This window comes from Pongo abelii, chromosome 4 (genome assembly GCF_028885655.2).
Source record: "Pongo abelii isolate AG06213 chromosome 4, NHGRI_mPonAbe1-v2.0_pri, whole genome shotgun sequence".
NCBI classification, from domain to species: domain Eukaryota; kingdom Metazoa; phylum Chordata; class Mammalia; order Primates; family Hominidae; genus Pongo; species Pongo abelii.
Window position 1 is genome coordinate 29,633,915 of NC_071989.2, and position 22,155 is coordinate 29,656,069.

General features: G+C 33.6%; 1 long non-coding RNA gene across 1 annotated transcript in view; it reads right to left on the reverse strand.

Annotated features, from left to right (window-relative positions):
* Positions 1 to 22,155, reverse strand: part of LOC129059360 (uncharacterized) — a 28,625-nt gene that overhangs the window by 2,138 nt on the left and 4,332 nt on the right. The window contains exon 3 of the long non-coding RNA XR_008525186.1: positions 187 to 270. This is a non-coding gene — a long non-coding RNA (uncharacterized LOC129059360). The remainder of the gene's footprint in view (positions 1 to 186; positions 271 to 22,155) is intronic.

Consider the following 22,155-nt stretch of genomic DNA (forward strand, 5'->3'; position numbering starts at 1 on the left):
ATCTTAAATTTGCTAACTTTACTGTAAAGGGTATTCATTTTTATTAAAAGTTACTTTTCTACATCTAATATAATAAGTATATAATGTGTTCCTTTAATTTGAAAATATGACAAATTTTAGTAATTTACTTTTGTATTTTAAGCCAAACTTACATTTTTATAAAAACTGAAATTGGAAGTGATATACCTTTGATTCTGCGTACATGAGTCAGACTGGCCACTAATTGCTTTCAACTTCTATTTTCTTTCTTGAAATTATCAAACTTCTGTGCTACGTTTAATAAAAACAAGTAATATGAGTTTTTATTTCTTTCCAGTGAGTATCTTCTTCGCCCAGCCCACACTCTGCTCTCTCCCGCCACCACACTCTGCTCTCTCCCCCTTTTTGTTTGGCTAATATTTCAGTACAATACTGAATAGGAGTAATAAGAGAGGACATCTTTGCCTTGTTTGTGATCTTATGGTGAACATTTACAGTTATTCATCGTTAAGCATTATGTTAGCAATTGGTTTTGCAAAAATTCCCTTTCTAGTCAAGAATATTCCATTTTAACTATTGTTTAGTCAGATTTTTTCTCATGAAAAGCTATTATTATTTCTAATATGCTAAATTCCTTTTCTGCATCAATCGATATAATCTTTTTTCTTCTTTAGATTTAGCATATGACAAAATAAACTGATTGATTTTCAATGATTGAGCCAGACTTACATCCTCAGAATAAACTACTATTGGATGTGATGTATTATGTATTTTATATATTTTTGCATTATATTTGCTAATATATTGTAAAATTTTGCTTATATGTTCATAAGTTCAGTAAAGTAGCAGGATATAAAATCAACATACAAAAATCAGTTGCATTTCTGTATGCCGATAACAATATATTCTTCAAACATAACAAATATTCAGGAATAAAAGGAAGTAAAATACTTGTACACTGAAAACTATAAAATGTTGATAAAAAATTAAGGAAGACATAAAACATAGAAAGATATTTTGTGTTCATGGATTGGAAGATTTAATATTGTTAAAATGTTCATTCTACCCAAAGCACTTTACATATTCAATGAAATTTTTATTAAAATTCCAATGGCCTTTTCACATAAATAGAAAAAAATTAAAATTTTATATAGAAGTTCAATAGACCCCAACTAGGGAAAGCAATCTTGAGAAGAAAACAAACTCATCACACTTCCTGATTTCAAATTATATTACACAGTTATAATTGAAACATTATGGTACTTTAATTAAATAGATGCATAGACCAATGGAATAGAATAGAGATCCCAGAAATAAATCCAAGCATGTGCGGTCAACTAATGTTCAACAAGGCCACCAAAAGACACAATGAGGAAAGGACTGCCTTGTCAATAAATGGTGTTAGAAGAACTGGATATCAATATGCAAAAGAATGAAACTGGACTCGTTTCTTATACCATATACAAACATTAACTTAAAGTTGATTAAATACCTTCATTTAAAGATTTAAAACTGTAAAACTCTCAAAGAAAAAAACAGAAAAAAGATCACTGCCATTGGCTTTGGTAATAATTTTTTTGATATGTCACCAAAAGCCTAAACAACAAAAGCAAATATAATTAAGTGGAACAACATTAAACTAAAAAGGTTCTGCACAACAAAGAAAACAATGAATAGAAGGAAGGGTAGTCTATGGATTGGGGGAAACTATTTGAAAACCATATGTCTGGTAAGCAGTTAATATGCAAAATATATAACGAACTCAAACAATTTAATAGTAATTTAAAAAAAAAACCTAACTACAAGTGGACAAAAATTCTGAACAGACATTTTTGCAAAGAAGACATAAAAAGAGTCAACAGGTATGTGAAAAGGTACTAAATATTGCTAATCATCAGGGAAATATAAATCAAAACCACAGCGAGATATCACCCTACATCTGTTAGGATGAATACAATAAAACAGACAAGAGATAACAACTGCTGTTTAAGAGTATGGAGAAGGAAAACTCTTGTACACTGTCAGTAGGAAGATAAATTGGTACAGCCGCTATGGAAAAGAGTATAGAGGTTCCTAAAAGATTAAAAATAGAACATCACATCATCCAAAAATCTCACTATTGGACAAATACACAAAGAGAATAAAATCAGCACCTTGTAGAGACATCTGCACATCTGTGTTCATTGCAGCATTATTCACAATAGCCAAGGTATAGAAACAATCTAAGTATCCATCAACAAATAAATGGTTTAAAAATTATAGTATATATATATAATGGAATACTATTCAGCCTTCAAAAGAAGATACTGTCATTTATTTAAAAAAACAAAACAAAACAGGATGAACTTAGAGGCCATTATTATGCTCAGTGAAATAAGCCAGAAACAGAATGAAAAATTCTGTACAGTTTCACTTACATGAGAAGCGATACAAAGGTTGAATACATAGAAATGAAGAGTGGAATATTGGTAACCAGGGGTGGGGAGGGGCAGGAAATTAGGAGAAATGCGTCAGTGGATACAAATTTTCAGTTATTTACAACGAATAAATCTAAAGATCTAAAGTATAGCATGATGACTACAGTTAATAATCCTCTTTATATTGTACTGTGTACTGAAAATTTGCTGAGTAGATTTTAGCTGCTCTTATTTCTCTTCCCCACCTCACAAAGATGCATAAAATAAGTCTGGGCTTGGTGAGGTTGGGAGAGAAAGATCAAGAAAGGATCAAGAAAAGCGGAAGATAGGATGGAAAGTATTTATATGAATATTGAAATAAATTGTCATCAGATTTTTAAATAAAAGAAATTTTGCAAATAATCACAGTGATAAATTTAAACTATCCTCAAAAGAAGAAAAGTACAAACTCAACTGGAAAATCTAATTAATATACGGTGAAAGAGCCTTTGAAAGCAGGATGTTCTTCCTACTTCATAGACGACAAGAATGAAAATTTTTTAAAAAAGGAAAGAAAAAATAACTGTAGAAAGGTGAGCAGCTGCATGGGACTGAAAATGGATAACGCTTCATCCCACAAATAATTGACTCTTTAAAAGTTTTTTAAAATACTTAGTCACTAGGATAGACAAATGCTTCAGAGATTTACTAAAGAAAACAAAAATATTTTTATGTGACCTAGACATGAATTCATAAATAAAAATAGCTTATTTTACTACAGCAAAAAATAATGAAATACAATAATATCTAACTATACCACTAAAACTATGAATTTCAAAAATCACTAGAAGCTCTGATAACCATCTTTAGGAAAAAAAGAAAGATGATAAAGGCATAGTAGGAATGAATCTGTGTATTTAGACCATTCCTGTAAACAATAACAATAGCAATATAACACAGCAAATAGCAGCAACAATGACAAGGCCACCATTAATGAAACCCAAAATGTTGTACAATAGTTCAGATTTTCAAAGAGAAACTATGCTCCAATATGTAGAAAGTTTACTACTCATATTAATTTTCTGAAAGATATTTTCAAACCGTACCCTGGCCAAATGAGAGATGAATAAAAATAATCGCAAAAGGGAACATTTAGATATAAAAGACAGTGAGCAATGATGGCACGCTTCTAAGTTAGACTTCGAGAGTCGTTTGCACAGGATTTAGTGATCAGAATGAATCACAGAAACTTGATACAACATCAGGTGCTACTGCAGCTCAAGCACATTGTCACACCTTGGCTGGTTCACCCTGTTGGCAACTAGTGGCTTCAGAATGCTCAGCTCCTCTAAACCCTGCTAATCTCCTTGTGCAGCATTTGGGCTTTAATCCCTTCAGCTTCCACCACATTCCTTTGTTTATTTTCCTCAATTCCTAGGCATGGTTCATATGTACGTCTGTGGCAAAGTGTGCCAGTTCTTCTGCAGGTTGCTGGCATCAATGAAGTTGGAGAATAGAAGTGGTCATTGAAAAACATTGATTCCTGTTCATTTAATGAATTCCATTTCATCCTTGAGGGGTCCACTTTGCCTGGATACTCCTTTTTTGAAATATAGGCCTCAAATGATCCTCCCACCTTGGCCTGTCAATGTGCTGGGATTACAGGGCTGAGATTCCGTGCCCAAACCATATACCCCCTTTTCATGTTTGTCTTTGCTCCCTGCCAGCCAGACTAGCTGACGTCAAGACCAGAACATTTGGTTACATTTGGTTACAGGATAACCAATTACATAGCTTGCTTAAGCCGGTCTCAAAATTGTGTAAGATCCTATCACCATAATAAATTCATTTGTATCACTCATAATGATTCTATTCTTTTTCAATACAAAGAATTTAATAATGATTTATGTAATAACAAAAAATTCTATCCTAATTTCCAGAATAAACCATAAGAAAGCATAGACTGGGAGAGAGTACAGTAGAAAGAGCTAATCTCTGCTGATCTCCTCAATTTGTGTATGGGAAAAGGATGGTAAGTAAATAAGGACATTAAAAATAATTTTCTAAACCATCAACCACATAATGTCTCTGAGGAAGTATATTCTAGAAAGTATATTCTAGAAGAAAACATAGAGAAGTTTTTATGGAGTTTGGATTAGATTTTAAGAGAACAAAGGGAATCTTTCAGTAAGGTGATGTGCATGAGGGAAAGAGACATTCTGGTTGATTAAGAATGTTATTTTGTTATTTTTTAAGGGAGAAATAAGGTCCTCTGGTTTACAATGATGGTGCATCTGGCAGACAGACAGATTTGTTGTGATGCAGCCATGCTTTTCGTTGGTAACAATGCTCCCACTTCTGATTGACAGAGAAATCTCTGAGCTGCCAGTACATGTATGAAGAAATACATCAACCCATTAAGCAGAATACTCTGAAAATTTTAACACGATTTGCTGTGAAATTTTATAAACAGCCTTCCTATAGTAGAAATGTAATATGCTCAATAGAGTAAGAAGGATAAATTTTGCTATTATATCAGCTGTGACTTCTTTTTTAAATTTATTTTTTTAATTAACACATACAATTGTACGTATTCATTGTGTACATGATGTTCTTCAGTATATATACATTGTGAAATGCTCAAATCTAGCTAAGTAACAAATGTATTACTTTACACATAGTTACCATTTTTGTGATGAGAAATTTGAACATCTACCCTCTTAGAAGTTTTCAAGAATACAATATACCATCATTAACTAGAGTCACCATGTTGTACAACAGAGCTCTTGAACTTATTCCTTCTATCTAACTCTAATATGAATGCTTTGATCAGTATCTCTACAATTGCCCCTCCCTGTGGAACCACCCCAGCCTCTGGTAACCACCATGCTGCTTCTAATTCAGTGAGATCAACTTTCTTAAGTTCCACATAGGAGTGAAATCATGCAGTATTTGTCTTTCTGCACCTGGCTTATTTCACTTAGCATATCAGACTTCAGGAACATCCATATTGTTGCAAATGTGTCTTTTGACTTTAAAGACAGTGAATGCTTCACAGTGCAAATGTCATCATTTCCTGACACTGATTCTTCAACCCAAGTACAATTTGCATATCTATTCTCTGATTTGTTTATACTTTTTCAATGGAATAAGCTTCAGGAAGTATACTCTGCTTACTGTACTTTTTAAATGAGATGAAATATTTAAATCTTAAATTTTCATTTATCACTGCCTTTGAGTTAAATGTGTGTGTGTAGTTTCAATAAGAAATGTGATGAGGAATATTTTGGCTCCTGACTGATAAAAGAAGCTCATGCTTAAATCCTTCTTATAAACTAAGTTGAATTTTAAGAATAGAAAGAGGACAGACACACTTGACAACAGATTTCTGTGGGCAAACTAACACAGGACGGAGGAGATTGGAAGAAAGTAATTCCAATTAGAGAGCATAGAATACCAAGCCAGAGGGATGGGATAAAATGAGTTAAGGGTTTATACACTTACAAAAGGAAATAAAGACACACGAATGAGTGAACAGATCTGACTCTTAAAATGATTATTGAGCTGTGTTAAGTCTACAGCTATACTGTTTTGAGATCAAAGAGGAGTTTCAGAAAATTCAACATTAATTTGCACTATTTTTGTCAGCTGTGAAATCATATGGGAATCAAAGCTTAGCTAAAACAGTTCTTTTTTTATTTTTTGGTCAATCACAGAAAGTTAGACATTTTTAAAGTTGCAATTGGCTTTTTGATTTAACAGCTTCAATTATGGCCACTGAATATATAAAATTTAACTCAGTAATAAAACAGAAAATATCTGGGGAACTGGACTACATTTTATACTGTCAAAATATAATTTTTAAAAAGTTAACGGCATGACTCATACAAATATGACATGAAAATGTGTCAAAAATGTATTAATTCACTAATGAGGAAAACAGTAAAAAAGATAAAACTAACTTAAAGATTATTTAGAAAAACTGGGCACTGAAAGTCATTTTGACAAAAATATTAAAGGATTTTAAAATAATGTGTCCAAGTTAACTATAAAACAAGTAAATATCTTATGGGGCAATAAAATTTTGAACCCCATTATTTTCTTCTCTGTGGGACAGAAATCTTCATACTAACATGTACATCACATAGTCTGGGCTCAAATGAAACAATGGTAACACAGACACATTCCCTGAGATAATTAAATAATTGTAATGTGGGCTTGTTAAACAATAGCTCATATGGCATTGAAATTATACTGTACATATTTTCTTTTGCTTATTTTCAAATTTTGGCTACTTTTTCTCTACAGTTCATTTACAACAGAAGAAACTGGCAGGTCATGTTAATCCTTGTAATAAATATAATAAACGTATGTCAGTTTATGATTAAGGATGTACTTATGTAAACTAATGATGACACTGTATATATGAAATTAGATTCTAAAATATTAAAACCTAACAATTTTATCTTTATATAAATAAAAAGTAATGCATACTTGATCTCAATTGATAGTTATGGCTGTTCCACTCCATATGTTATCTACTTACAGAAATATGGTTGGTAGTATTTTAAAAAATAAGTTCCATTGCTGGCTATGCAATATATCTACACAACAAAACTACAATTTACCCCCAAGCATGTAAAAAAATTTTTAAAGAAAAATAAAAACAAGAAAAAATAATTAGAAAGTAAGTGCATACGAACTTTGTCAATGGCCACAGCTTTAACCACTGTTGCTTTTCACTATCATTTTAATTCCCACATTTAAATATTCATTTTTAGGTAATAATTTTTTTTGGTAACTAGATCTTTAAAATTAACCCATCATTTGTATTATCAAGAAAAAGGATAGTGATGACTAGAAATAAGTCAAAAAGTGACAGAGGCAGAAGAATGGGAATGGTCCTATGGAAGATAAACTTTTAAGTCTGTAATAATTGGTATGGAAAGATGCCAAATGCATACTAACCTGCTTTTGAACTTGCTGCTACAGTGGTCAATTATTTTACAAGCCAATTTTAGACATTTAGCAAAGCTTCACTTAAGCCAATTTTGTCGATTTATGCTCAATATAAAGTTAATTTTTAAAGGGTTGATTTGGGCAGCTAAGAAAATTCAGCTATAGCACCTGACATCTGCTGCTTAGCAAATAATAACATTAGTAAAGGAAGAATTTCCACAAGTGGAGTAGATGGTTTAGTAAATCACTGGAAAACTTTAATCATAACTCTTTTCTCATATTTACAAAAAAAAGAAAGGAGGCCAGGCACAGTGGCTCACGCCTGTAATCCCAGCACTTTGGGAGGCTAAGGTGGGCGTATCACAAGGTCAGGATATAGAGACCATCCTGGCTAACACGTGAAACCCCATCTCTACTAAAAATACAAAAAAAATTAGCCGGGCGTGGTGGCGGGTGCCTGTAGTCCCAGCTACTTGGGAGGCGGAGGCAGGAGAATGGCATGAACTCGGGAGGCAGAGCTTGCAGTGAGCCAAGATGGCACCACTGCACTCCACCCTGGGCGACAGAGTGAGACTCTGTCTCAAAAAAAAAAAAAAAAAAAGAAAAGAAAGGAAAAGAAAACAAACAGGAAGAGTTCTGCAGGACAGTGAGACTTCCAAATGAAGTAAATTTTACTATCTGGATAGAAGACAATTTTTTATTTATCGGGGAAACTACTCACAGTTAAATAATAGACTTCAGTTTATTTTCTGTTCTTTGTGGTGAAATATGATTTTGTCTCTGTAAGTTGATATCCAAGGCTAAGGGTAAGCATCTGCATTCTTTTCTTTCTTTTAAGTTTTATTTCTGTCAGCTTATAGGGAATGCATATCATAGCAACACCAATGTTTAGGCAAGGGAAAAGTCGTAGTTTCTCTAAGTAATATTAGTTTACCAGGAAGGAGACAAAACTATTTTGAGACCAGAGAGGAAACACACCAAAAAGCAACATAACCAATGTGAGTAAAAAGCATCTGCCCGTACCCATTCTTTCTGTGTGGGGAATCTTAGAAATTTAAATCTGGAACAATAAAGTTGATACATTTTTAGCAATCTTTATAACACGGCCTCCATGCTATGAAATATTGTGCTAAAGGACTTGCATTATTGTTTTCAGTGCTACTTAAATCCTTGTGTATGTTAAATTTATAGTTGAAGTCAAGATAGATGCCTCGGTCAGTCCAGGTTGCTATAGTAATATACAATAGATGTGGTGGCTTAAACAATAAACATTTATTTCTCATAACTGGAGGTTAAGTCCAAGATCAAGGTGTCACCAGATCCAATATCTGATGAGGGCATTCCTTCTCGTTTGTAATGGATTTTTTTTTTTTCCTATATACTTATATGGTGGACAGAGAGAGGGAGAAAACAAACTCTCTTATGTATCTTCTTATAAGGGCACTAACTCCTTTCATGAGGCCTCCACCCTAATGACCTAAATAACTCCCAAAGTCCCCATTTCCACTACATTGGAAGTTAGGATTTCATTATATAAATGTTGAATGGACAACAACTTCAATCCATAACAATATATTAATAAGCATTAAACATCTATGATCCATTCAAAATCATCAAAGTGATGTTATGAGATAAAAATGATGTTAAAAAAAAAAAAAAAACCAGTCAAGCTTTCCTGGTGTGAGTAAATAGACTTGAACTTTCAGGTTCATGGTTTTCAATTAAAATGTTATTCAAAGGGACCAAACTGTCTACTTCAATAGAAACACGGAAAAAAATGAATCACCATGGCAAATAAAGTATTTTATTAACCTTGAAGAAAAATATGCCTTTTATTTTTCTTTCTTTCTTTCTTTTTTTTTTTTTGAGATGGAGTTTCGCTTTAGTTGCCCAGGCTTGAGTGCAATGGCATGATCTCAGCTCATCACAATCTCCACCTCCTGGGTTCAAGCAATTCTCATGCCTCAGCCAACCGAGTAGCTGGGATTACAGGCATGCACCACCATGTCCGGCTAATTTTTGTATTATTAGTGGAGACGGAGTTTCTCTATGTTGGTGAGGCTGGTCTGGAACTTCTGACCTCAGGTTATCTACCCGCCTCGGCTTCCCAAACTGCTGGGATTACAGGTGTGAGCCACGATGCCCAGCCTATTTCTAAGGAATCTTAACAATATGTCACTTTACATGAACAAAATCAAAAGTTAATAGATTTGCTTTTGTAGAACCACGTATAGAGTAGCAAACACTTTGTTATGTATTATAGTTCATGATTGCTCTCTCAATATCAATAATATTTTAAAATGCATTATAAAAACAATAATTAAAATAATTATCTGAAATTTAAAAATCATCCCTGCATTAAAAATGCAAATAGTTTGTGATAGATGCAATTTTAAAATAAGTGTGTTTGCCTTTGTAATTATTTTCTTCCACCTTTGTATAAAATGCCCTAATGTGGTCAAATGAAATTATAATTTTCTTTCAAATAAAACCCATGAGCAGCTATTTAATCTGTTTTCTAGATAATTGGCTAATTATGTGTTTCTCTCTCCATCTCATTTTTCTCTCCATTTATTATGGCAGAATGTTTAAACAGCATCTAGGTGGTCCCAGAGAAGTCACTTCCATCACACGTGAATCTCCATTTTTCTACAAAATTCACATGGATTATCCTTTCTAACTCACTCCTCAACCCTTATCACTTTGAATGAGCCTCTTTCACGGAGCACTTCTTTACATCTGTGCCTACTGTAAAATGTTCTTATAGTTGAATATACATACAGTGATGAAGTTGAAAGACAAACAGTGTAGTATAATTATGTCAGGAAGCATGAAACTTTCCAAAGTTCGTGAGACTATAAATGTCTAAACATAATGAAATTTCAGAATCTCATCCTCTTTTTACATGCTTCTTTAAAACTTATTTTTTTCAGGAATTCATCTGCCAATCCTTTCTTGCCTACCCTTTCACAATTGTCCTCTCATATATCTCTCACATATTTGAAGTCTTACCATAGGACAGTAACCTGGGAGTAAAAATTTCTGGCATAACAAAGGGACATTTCAAAATACAGTACTTAACTGATGAAATCTCTCTTATCAAAATAAGAGCTATATAGGCCAAGCAAGCATAGGAAAAAAATGTTCAACATCACTAATCATTAGAGAAATGCAAATCAAAACCACAGTGAGATAACGTCTCACACCAGTCAGAATGGCTATGATTAAAAAGTCAAAAATTAACAAAAGCTAGCAAGGTTACAGAGAAAAGGGAACACTTGTACACTCCTGGTGGAACTGTAAATTAGTTCAGCCATTGTGGAAAGCAGTGTGGCAGTTCCTCTAAGAACTTGAAACAGAATTACCATTTGAGCCAACAATCCCATTACTGGTTATACACTCAAAAGAATATAAATTGCCCTACCATAAAGACACACACACCTGCATGTTCATTGCAGCACTCTTGACAATAGCAATTACATGGAATCAATCTCGATGCCCATCAATGGTAGACTACATAAAGAAAATGTGGTACACATACATCATAGAATCATACAAAGCCATAAAGAAGAATGAGATCATGTCCTTTGCAGCAACATGGAGCTGGAGTCTATTATTCTTAGCAAACTAACAGAGACACAGAGAAACAAATCCTGCCTGTTCTCACTTATAAGTGGTAGCTAAACAACATGAACACATGGACACAAAGAGGGAAACAACTGACACTGGGGCCCACTTTTGGGTGGAGGTAGGAGGAGGAACAGGATCAGAAAAAAATACCTATTAGGCATTACGCTTATTACCTGGGTGACAAAATAATCTGTACACCAAACCCCAGTGAGACACAGTTTACCTATATAACAAACCTGCACATGTAACTTTGAACCTAAAATGAAAGTTATAATAAAAAAGTTACATAGACCATAAAATTTTATTTTTAATATGCATCAAAATTTATATACAGTTTTTAGATAATACTGTACTGATAATTTTATTAAAAATGTAAACTGAGAAGCAACTATTTAAAACTTAATCACTCAAAGATCAGAAAATTACCAGTACTCTTTTTGCCTCTTTCCTGTCACTAACTCCACCTACAAAAATGTAAGCCCTATCTTGATTTTCAAAACCAAAGATGAGTTTTTTCTATCTTGATATACATTCATATAGAACATATTCTTGGATCTGGGTCTTTCATAAATATTATCCTCATAAGACTATTCTATATCATTCTATGTACTTATTCTAATTACTAAATAATATTCTATTACATAACAAAATGCTATTCTGAAGTTGATGATGATGAAGTTAGCTGATATACAGTTTCTGATTTTAATGTATAATGTACATTTCTTCTTGTAAAAGTGTAAACACATTTCTGTTAGCTATTTACCTGGAAATAAAATTACTGAGTTACAGAACATTCATATGGTTATTTTTTCAAAGGTATTCCATCAAATTTCATTACCAACAGTAATTACGATATTGTAAGCAGTTTGAGACTTCCTAAACATTTTGTTTTGTGTATTTTTCATATATTAGCCATTCTGGTGCTTATATGGTGACATTTGAAAGTAATGTAACTGAGTATCTCAGCCTTGAAATTAATTTTGAATTCTTTTTCTTTCCATCCGAATCTCAGAATATAGCCTTGTACTTTGAAAACTATTTTTTTTTTTCAGATGAAGTCTTGCTATGTCACCCAGGCTGGAGTGCCATGGCATGATCTCAGCGCACTGCAACCTCCACCTCCTGAGCTCAGACAATTCTCCTGCCTTAGCCTCTTGAGGAGCTTGGATTACAGGCTTGCACCACCACGTCCTGCTAATTTTTTGTATTTTTAGTGTAGACATGGTTTCACCATGTTGTCCAGGCTGATCTTGAACTCCTGACCTCAGATGATCTGCCTGCCTTAGCCTCCCCAAGTGCTGATATTACAGGCATGAGCCACCGCTCCTGGCCCAAAACTTTTTGTTTATCTCCCTTTCCCACCAGCACTTTCTATGCACAGCACTCTCTTATCTAATTACATGCTTGCTTAGAAATTCTAGGGGCAATTTTAAACTATATTATAAAGCTACAGTGACCAAAACAGCATGGTACTGGTACAAAAACAGACACATATATCAACAAAACAGAATAGAAAACTTAAAGTTACACACCTATAACCATCTGATCTTGTACAAGGCAGACAAAAACATGCAATGGAGAAAGGATTCTTTATTCAATGAATGGTGCTTGGATAACTGTTTAGCCATATGTCAAAGACTGAAGTTGGATCCCTACCTTTCACTATATACAACAAATTAACTCAAAATGTATCAAAGATTTAAATGAAAAACCTCAAACTATGAAAATTTTAGGCAGCAGCATTGAAAATACTCTTCTTGATATCAGCCTTGCAATGAATTTGGAGTAAGTCTGCAAAAGCAATTGTAACTAAAACAAAAGTAACCAAAACAAAAGTAGACAAGTGGGACCTAACTAAACTAGTAACTAATTAAATTAGTAATTAGTTAATTAAAGAGATTCTGCATAGCAAAAGAAACTATCAACAGAGCAAACAGACAGCCTACATAATGGGAGAAGATATTCGTAAACAATACATCCAACAAAGTCCTAATAACCTGAATCTATTCGGAACTTAAACAAATCAACAAGCAAAAACAAAAACAAAAAAAAAAACACCAAATAACTCCATTAAAAAAATGGGCAAAAAATATGAACAGAAACTTCTCAAAAGAAGACATACAAGTAGCTAACAAGCAGATGACAAAATGCTCAGCATCACGAATCATGCAAGAAATGCAAATCAAAATCACAATGGGATACCATTGCACACCAGTCAGAATAGCTACTATTAAAAAGTCAATAAACAGATGCTGGTGAGAGTCTGGAAAAAAGGGAAAACTTATACACTGTTGGTAGGAAGGTAAATTAGTACAGCCACTGTGGAAAGCAGTCTGGAGATTTCTCAAAAACCTTAAAACAGAGCTACCATTCAACCCAGCAATTTAATTACTGGGTATGTACCCAAAGGCAAATAAATGATTCTACCAAAAGGACACATGCAGATGTATGCTTATTGCCGTGCTATTCATGATAGCAAAGACATGGAATCAACCCAGGTGTACATCAATGGTAGACTGGATAAAGAAAATGTGGTGCATATACACCATTAATTCTATGCAGCCATAAAAAATAGAATCATGTCCCTTGCAGCAACATGGATGCAGTGGGAGGTTATAATCTTAAGTGAATTAATGCAGGAACAGACAAACAAATACGGCATGTTCTAACTTATAAGTGGGAGCTAGACATTGAGCACACATGAATATCAATGTTGGAATAATAGACATTGAAGACTGCTGGAACAGGGAGGGCAAGAGGGGGATGGGTTGAAAAACTACCTGTTGAGTCCTATGCTCATTGCCTGAGTGATGGGATCCTTATCCCAAATTTCATCACCCAATATCCTCATGTAACAAACCTGCATATATACCCTATATATCTAAAAGTTGAAATTTTTAAAAAATTACATTTTACCCTGTAAATATGTATAATTATTATATATTAATTACAAATAATTAAAAAAAAAACCCTCCTCCAAAAGAAAGAAGTTCCAGGGGCCAATTTGAATCAAATCAGGGATAGACATCAAGCTGCCAAATCCCTCTGCTTAGTCTGCCACTACTGGGCCAAAGTCAGCATGACACAACCCAACCTCCAGACAGGTGATTATGCAAGATAACCTTCAGAACAAGACACGCAGAGCTGCACCCTCTTGCCCCACCCCTGTATATTCCCCACACCAAATTTTACTTCCTAAACCCCTTCACTCAGCCTGGAAGGCTGAGATGGTTCCTTTGAGGCTTGAGGCCAGCCATTCTCCCATCTGCTAGCATTTGGTTGATAAAAGCTGCTTTCCTTTACCACACCTAGCTTCTCATGTTTTGACTCTGAGCACCAAACAGCTGGACTTGAGCTGGTTACATTAAGCGCAATCATCTCTTTTTTTTTTTTTTCCCAAATAAAATATCTTTTATTTTAAAAATTTTCTTATGGTGTTGCATTGTATTGTCTTTATTTGTCTTGTATTGTATTGCACTGTATTGTATTGGTGTTGGTGGAAATTTTTGGCCTTCTTGTCTGGCTGTGTCCCAGTTCTGTGGAATGGTTTGTAGTATACACGATATCAGGCATCCTTGTCTCATGCAGAACTCAGAGTTAACTTTTTCATACTTCACTATTATTTGTTATCTTTGTACTTTGTTGTAGTTTTCTGAACTATTACATTTTATTGGTTTTATTTTTTATCAATACATAATAGTTGTACATATTTTTGAAGTACATGTGATACTGCTGGTGATGATCCTGGTGCTGGATATTTGGTTTTGGTTTTCTGGCGGGGAGTGAAGCCAGATTACTTGCATTCTGCCATTTTGGTGATGTCACTCCACTGAGGTATTACTCTTTTTTCTTTTCTTTTACTTTTTCTTTTTTTCTTTTTTTTTTTTTTTTTGAGGCAGGGTCTAACTCTGTTGATCTGGCTGGAGTACAGTAGCACAATCATGGCTCACTGCAGCCTCAACGTCCTAGAGTCCAGCAATCCTCCTAGCTAAGCAACTTGCGTAACGGATTACAGGTGCACATCACTACACCTGGATAATTCTTGTAATTTTTGTAGAGAGTGGGTCTCACTATGTTGTTCAGGTTGGACTCAAACTCCTGGTTTCAAGCGATCTACCTGCCTCAGTCTCCCAAAGTGCTGGGGTTACAGGCTTGAGCCACCACACCTGGCCAGTATTACTCTTTATTTTAACAAAAAGGTCATTCTCTATTTCTACTTTACTAAAAGTGAATAATATGAGTACATTTATTATTATTTATTAAGAGAGTTTTCTTTATTGAAATGATATGACCTTTGATTTTTGTTAACATTATGAATTATATTGAATGTTTGCAGATGCTAACTTACTGTTGCATCTATGAATTAACCTGTTTTGGTCGATGAATTTATCCCTTATTGCCTAATTTCTTTTGCTAATATTTTATCAATGATTATTAAATCCATGTTCAGGATGTGATGTTTCTGCATTTTTCTCTTCTTGTAATATATTTATCTTGCATTGGTATCATTGCTACTATGGCCTCATAAAAATAATTTTTATTTCTTCCTTCATTTTTCATTATCTGGATGGTTATGTATAAATTTGATATGAATTTCTTAAGTATTTGGAAGAATATGATGAATCTATATGGGTCTAAGCATATGGGTTTATTTTTATAGTTTTTTTAAATAATAGATTTTAATTTTGTAATAGATATCAGACTTTCAGAATATCTATTGCTTCCTTTATTTGTTGTGGTACATTGTGTTTCTCAAAAATTACTACTTTCACAAAAATTGTCAAATTCATTGTTATAAAGTTGTTCCTGCTATCCCCCATCTTTTGAAAACCTGTTCATGTTTCCTGTACACCAGTAAGAAATGCTAATGGTAAAGTTATGATGTTGGATCATAAAAATCACTTTTAGAGACAAAAACATAAAATATTTGTAACATACTTTTTAAGTGAATAGTGCTTTAAAATTTTAATTAGTTAGACTATATATGCAGAGAAAGAAAAAAATAGAGTGAGGCATACACAGGCAAAGGGCACACACTAAAGTCATAAAGCTATCCCTGGATAATGGGAAGACAAAAATGCCTATCATTTTGTTATTACAGGTTTATTTTTCTACATTTTACATGGTAACCATAAATATAAATTGTTTTCATAATGAGATCAAGAATTCAAATTAAAAAAAAGACCATCGTTTTGTCAGAATCAGTTTTAAAATGAATTCATTTTCTAAATAATATTTATAATTATGTAAATAAATGCAGTAATTTTATGTATTCCAAGGGCTTCCTAAATGTGCAAATGTACAAACTTTTATTTCAGTATTTGTTTTCAGAAGAATAAAATAGTATGTCTCTAAATCTTTTTCTACTTTTTCTGTAATGTTTACTTTCATTAGAAAATAAATTTGGTGCCATTTATTTATAATGATATGCCAAATGCAGGTTGTTATTTCTCACAATTATAATTTAGTGTCATAATTTAACAGGGTATAAAGTTGGAAAACATTATAGAAAAACTACTTCTTGTTTTTGATTGTGAAAATCTCTACTGACATAGAAGGCATGGCAACATGATCAATCAGTTGCACAATTGGGCTCTAGGTAAGTAATAATAGGAGATAGACGTGGCATAAAGAGGAAAGTTATGCATACTTCTGAGTCTAATTTAGTCCTCTGCAAAACTATTAACATGTTATGTGATGGTCCCTAATATCACTGAGGTTCAGTAATTCATTAGAAGGACTCACAGCACTCAAATGTTGTTATACTCAATGTTATGGTTTATCATAGCAAAACTACACAAATCAAAATCCGCAAAGGGAAAGTGCATAGGGCAAAATCTGGAGGAAATCAGGTTCATATTCTTTCCCAGTGGAGCAGCATAGGACCCACTTAATTTTTCCAGTAAACAGTGTGACAAAATGCATAAAGTGTTGTCTCTAAGGAAATATCATTAGAGAATCAGTACCCAAGGTTTGCACAGAAGCTGTTGCTGTACGCACCCTCTATCTTGTGGTCAACCTACAGAGCAGGATACATCAGCACCCAAATTTGGTTTGGATGTCAAGGCTGACGAGGAAACATTTACCCACCAAGTTTCTAGACATCAGCCAAGGGCCAATCTGACCAGCAGACTAGAAGGACTCACAGCACCCAAAAGGTGTTACTCTCAAAGTTATGGTTTGTCACAACAAAATTATACATATCAAAATTAGCAGAGGGAAAGTGCACTGAGCAAAATCTGGAGGAAACAAAGTACATGAATCCAAGAGTTGCTTAGGATAAAAGTCTGAGTCAATAGTGTAAACTCATTTTTTTTCCACAGGTGTACACTGAAGTTTAGATTGATTACTTGGCCACTTGGAGAGCATAAGATTTTTTTTAGCAAAGCATTAGAATTTGTTCCTAGACTTGTACTCCTTATGTAACCTGCAGATAATAGGACATATTCACATAGAGATATGAATATATAATATTCAAATGATGTGTTGTACAAAATATCTTGTCTGTCTAGAGTCTGGGTTTTTATTTGAGTCATCAACTTTGAACTTTTTCTTCTAACTTTCTTTGCGTAGTGTGAATTGATGAGGTGATTTTATGGGGAACAGATCTACTGTATTGCCAAGGCATAGTGTCTTAACAACCAAGCAATGAATGTGTAAAATATATTTTTGCCTTTTTGCCTTCTCTGACTTGAGTGGTTTGTAGTTTGTATCTGTAGTTGTCTTCACATATAATCTAATTCTTTTGGATAGCCTTTGCCTAAAAAGATACTATTTCTATATCTACAGTTACAGATATTTATATATTTATATTAGTTTCCATATACTTTAGTTTGTCTTTTTTAATAAGAAACCAATTAATAAACATTTTGGAACAAACCTTGCACAATACGAAAATAGAGTTTAGTTAACTTACATCTATGTGTCTGGTAAGTATCTTCAGTATGCTTTCAAGGTTAACACTTTTCCATTTGAAGGTTATAGTTTTAAAATTTAATTATCTTTAGATATGGGAAGAATCAAGTTATTTTTGTTGAAGTATAGTTATAATTCTTTTAATGAATAGGAGCTTGAATATATATGCAAAGAATGACACATTTATTCAAGTAATTATACTTTGAATACTTAGCTACAAATTTTATACCTCCTGGCTGAGGAGTAAAATTGAAATAGCAAACATGCTATAATGCAATTTACAATGTAATTAGTTGTCAGTGGCATTATGTATTTCATGTAACTCCATTATTAAAACATTTACAATTTACATAATCAGACAAATAATTTAATGAGTTTGAGACAGAAGAGTTTTTTTCCTACTTACAATAAAAGGCTATTTACAAGGAGAAGTAATGGCCAGTTTTAGATACAGGGACAGGTTAAGCACCATAAACCAGTTTGAGATGTTTAACCGGAATAAAATGGAAAATTGTATTTTTATTGTATTTATTGACTGTTTTTGAAACAGAGTCTCACTCTGTCACCCAGGCTAGAGTGTAGTACCATGATTTCACCTCATTGCCACCTTTGTCTTCCCAGTTCAAGCAATTCTCCCAACTCAGCCTCACAAGTAGCTAGGATCACAGGCATTCGCCACCACACCTGGCTAAATTTATGTACTTTTAGTAGAAACGAGGTTTCACCATGTTGGCCAGGCTGGTCTCAAACTCCTGAAATCAAATCATCCACCTGGCTCGGCCTTCCGAAGTTTTGGGATTACCGGCATGAGTCATTGCCCCCTGCCAGAAATACATATTTTTAGTATTAAAGTGTGTTTCTGTTCTTGTTTTTCTTTTCTTTTGTTTTTTACTACGTGAAAGATTCTCAACAAAATGATAAAATGAAATGTTTATCATGTAAACATGAATACATTTTATATTAATCATGAAATGATATATTTAACTTACCAGTTAGAAATATCATACAAAAGTTACTTTGCTTTAATTCTGAGTTTTAATAATTCAGAACACATTTTAGAAATAATTTTTATTATATCTTTACTATATATGTTGCAGGAATATCACCTGAATCTGGGCTGTTATCAGTGCTAGGGTCCAGACATATTTAGGAACATTGGAAAATAAACTCTATAGGCTCAATAGAACCCTCTTTACAGAGAAGCAGAGGCCCCTCTTAGAAGAAAACTCATTCAAAGGGAAAACTAGACCAGGTTCTAACAGCTAAATTCAATAACAGACTCTTCAATTTTGGATGAGGGGAATTCTGATTACAGCCAGGTGTCTTCCACTGGATTTATATAAATTTCCTGACACAGTTTGAGGTTAAATTAAGGTCCCAAATCATATGGACTCTACCTTTCAGTAGCTTACATTCTTCTCTACTGCACTGTGTGGTAGCCACCAGTCATGTGTGACATTGGGATCTCAAATTGAGATCCCAAATTATGGGATCACTTTTAAATTTATGCAAAACACAAGTTAAGACATTTTTTCCCATTGCCTGGAGAACTTTATAATTTAGTGTAATCTCAAAAAGAGTTAACGTGAGTGGGTTTTGGGGTTAGGATTATAGAAAGAAACACAATTTCCATGCACACAAGCAGTAAATAAGGGAACTATAATGGTGCGTTTTTTTGTTAAAAGAGCAACTGAAATACCCCAAGCTTCTCACAGAAACAATTCTATAATACTTTACAGGGCTCTGAGGTCTTTGTAAAGAGGAGCCAGTAATAAAGGTGACTATTTCAGTTAATTTGTTATCATCATTATTGTGTCTTGAAATGGCTACTCTGTGCCTCCAGTTACCGGTGTCAAATTGTTGTCAATTTAGAATGATAATCTTCCATTCCTCCCTGGTGCAGCTATGTTTGATGGCAAGGCTGATTCAGCACTCGGTGAAACTCAAGATATTTTTTGTACCACCTCTGTCTTTTCTTAGAAAAAAATCGGATTAAAATTAAGGAATGCCTTCAATAACAAGAAAATCTAAAAGTTCTGTAGGTTTTTAGTTCTTATTTTAGGTCTTTTGCACCCAACAGAGTACTTTGCACATCTCTTCTTGTAAGTATTATTTAATCACCTGTTTTATCTACAAAATTGTTACCTAGAATGGGCATCTACATACTATGGCCTATACACCAAATTCACTCCACAGCATGTTTTTTTATTCTTTTTAATTAATGAATTATATTTTTTACCCACTAACTAAGTATTGCTTACCATTTTTAAATGGGTTATTAAAGAAGAAGTAAGGGGAGGAGAAGGAGAAATGAGACTGTATATAGGCTGCAGAACCTGAAATATTTATTTCTTGACTCTTTACAAAAAGTAAAAATTGTTGATTTTTGCTGCAGAGCAACACTTAGAATATTACTTTCAGCAATGATGGAAATATTTTATATCACAGATATCCAAGACAATATTCACTCTTACACGAGTAATTATTTAACACTTAAGCTATGGCTAGTATTACAGAAGAAATGAATTTTCTTGCTGTTTCATTTAAAATAAGTTACATTTAAGTGTAAATGCCACACATGACTGGTGGCTACCATACAGTGCAGTAGAGCAGAATGTAAGCTACTAAAAGGTAGAGTCCATTGGATATTATTGAGCATTGAGTATTAAATTTTAATGTGCATATAAACCACCCGGGATCTTTGAAAAACAAGGATTTGGGTTTGGTAGATCTCAAATGGGGTCTGACATTCTGTGTTTCTTAGAAGTTTTCAGGTAATGTTGCTAAATGATGGTGTTCAGATCATACTTTAAGAAGAAAGGCAGAAAATCTTGAGAACAGCAGGTAACAAATTGTTGAATAAATGAATTTTACAATGTCATTTTCAGGAACTCTTATAAAATGAATAAAAAGTTCATGAAAATAGGTGAGTTATAACCATATATGTAAACTTAGGTCTGTCTTAGCACTAGCTACTAAGCTATCTGTCACCTCACCAATTGCTGTCAAAAGGTAAGACATCTGAGAGTGTATTAGACCCCAAGTTATTTTCTTTCTTTCGTTCATTCTTTTTTTTTTTTTTTTTTTGAGACAGAGTCTCACTCTATCACCCAGGCTGGAGTACAGTGGAGCAGTCTTGGCTTACTGCAACCTCTGCCTCCCAGGTTCAAGCGATTCTCCTGCCTCGGCCTCCCGAGTAGCTGGGACTACAGGTGCGTACCACCACACCCGGCTAATTTGTATTTTTAGTAGAGACAGGGTTTCAGTATGTTGGCCAGGCTGGTCTCGAACTCCTGATCTGGTGATCTACCCACGTGGGCCTCCCAACATGCTGGGATTACAGGCATGAGCCACCACGGCCGGCCGGACCTCAAGTTATTTTCCAGGAATTATTCTGGGTATGTGTTTGTGCACATGTTTGTGGTTGGAAATGTTAAAACTGGTCACTAATTGAGTACTATTATAATGAACAATTATGATAGACTATGCCATGTAACATGAGCTCTAAAAGAAATCTAACTTAATATAGCCTGCATTTGTAAGGACTAAGGATACTTAAAACAATGAATTCTAAGAGATGGTGATTAACAGCATGAACTCTAGAACCAAATTGCCTAGACTCCAACCCAGGCACTACCATTAACAAACTTTGTAAATTTGTATAGCACCGATGCTGTCTGTGCTGCAGCATCACTTTTTGAAAGGAGGAGAAATATATATATATATATATATGTTTTTTTAAAAGTTGTAATGGGAATTATGAGTTAAAAAAGTACAAAGATTTGTGCCAATCAATATTTGTTAGTTATTATTGGCAATAAATATTTATGTTACCTAAGTATGTGTTATCCAAAGTGATTAGAGTAAAAGATGTTTAGATATAAGAATAAATGATGCACCCTAGAATTTAAAGTATAATAATAAAAAAAAGAAGTAAAAATAAAAGAATAAATGTTTAGGAGTACAAATAAAATGCACATATGTGACCCAAATATGTGAATGTAATATCAAATAGAATTGGAAAGATTGTATTAATATAATGGTATTAGACTGAATTAGAATTATATTTCAATGTACAGAAAAAGGTGACTTTAAAAGTATTATATGTTAGTTTTTAATAATTGTAAATGTTAGAAATGTCTTTTCCATTATCTATTTGATACTTGGTTTCATGGACGACAATCTTAGGAATGCAGGCATTTTCTTATCTCATGCCATTCTTAGAAGTATACTGTAGATAGCAATGCTCTTACAACCCAGGAGCCATAGTTGCATC